Here is a 1,515-nt window from a genome sequence, read left to right as displayed (position 1 = left end):
CGGGAGAGAACTAAGGTTTATTTACACATCCGCACGTGGAACGGGTGCTGGAACCAGCACCCGTTCCACGTGCGGATTCCTCCTCTCCCGTAACACTTCCCGCCCTTCTATCAGCGATTACCCACTACAATCCCCCTTAGTCATGTGGAAGGCGACGCTGTCGCCGAAACGCCAACCCCTGTAACATATAAATAAACCTTAGTTCTCTCCCGTAATTAGTTGTAATCCATTTTTTAAACTCTCCCTCAAGGCTTCTGAATCCCTTCTTTACCTTTTCTGTGCTTATATATATAGATATATATATCTCAATGTACGCTCAACATGAAAGAACTGGTGTTCTGAGGCTGGAACAACATAGAAGGGACAAATACATACAAAGACGCGCCCTGGAAGTCGCTGAGAAGGCGTGTTAGCTTAGCTCAATTGGTAGAGCCCTGGACCGGCAATCCAGAAGACGTGGGTTCAAATCCTACAGCTGGCTAACCTTTTCAGTCACTTTCATCATTCATCGTTTATGTTCGCTTTTCAGGCCGTTTAATGAAGACGGTGGATTTGTATAATGACTGGATAATGAATGAATTATGACCGGTTAATGAATGATTTGAATAATGGCTCTTGCATTCCCGAGTGAATGCCTAGCTCATTAGTCGATTAATGATTTTTAACCAATTAGTCTTTCAGTACCTGCGCACGCTTTGATAAAGGATATCCACCTGGCCGTATAACGCACCAGCGAAAACGAAATTTATGCAGCTATAATCAGGGTGTCCAACCGAAGTCGAACCCGAACGGAAAACCGTTCCCGAACCGTAATTTTTGGCGGAACCGAAATTTCCATGCCACTGTTGAACCCGAACCGGTGCAGAACCGTAAAAAATAATAGCGGTCACCAGTTCGCAACAAAACGATTCGGACGTAAAAGAGATCAGCATAAGAGTCCATCTCAATCCACGAACGAAGACACATCGGTACCATGAAATCATCATCATGCATCATATGTAATGATAGTTAAATTCACCCTGTGAGCATTACTCTCTACATGCGAACTACGTCGAAAGGTTAATTGTTCTCTCTTCGGGTTACCGTTTCTATCAGTACAGGTCAAGTTTAAGTTCACTTTACACGAGAGTGGCATGCTTTTTCTTCACCGCGACACCCTAGCAGCCAGCTGACACAGGCTCCTTCACTTATTAAAGCTGACACAGGCTCGTTCACTCATAAGAAGGTTGGAAATCGAGGCTTGGATACCGAAACTACCGCAATTTGGCGCTAATCGTGCACTCCACCGTCCCTCTAAATGAGTGGACGAGCCTGATTCCGTCCTCCGCTCAAGTGGCGCGCTGAACACAAAGCACGCAGCTCACGTATTCCGTAACCTTTGTCTGGACCTGTAATCAAGCTCCCGAATTGTTCCAGAAAGTATGGTGCATGTAAGTAAATACATACGGACTGCTTCGTAACGAGATCTTTTCTTTCTTTTTTTTTAATACTGTTGACAGCCTGAAAGCCCATACC

The 1,515-nt window shown here is 45.0% G+C and overlaps 1 non-coding gene across 1 annotated transcript; it reads left to right on the top strand.

Annotated features, from left to right (window-relative positions):
• The first annotated feature begins 408 nt into the window (after positions 1-408).
• Trnaa-ggc (transfer RNA alanine (anticodon GGC)) lies at positions 409-481 on the top strand. The gene has a single exon. It is a non-coding gene; the product is annotated as a tRNA-Ala (tRNA).
• The last annotated feature ends 1,034 nt before the right edge of the window (positions 482-1,515 follow it).

This window comes from Ornithodoros turicata, unplaced genomic scaffold, assembly GCF_037126465.1.
Source record: "Ornithodoros turicata isolate Travis unplaced genomic scaffold, ASM3712646v1 ctg00000980.1, whole genome shotgun sequence".
NCBI classification, from domain to species: Eukaryota; Metazoa; Arthropoda; class Arachnida; order Ixodida; family Argasidae; genus Ornithodoros; species Ornithodoros turicata.
This window is presented reverse-complemented; position numbering and strand designations above follow the sequence as displayed.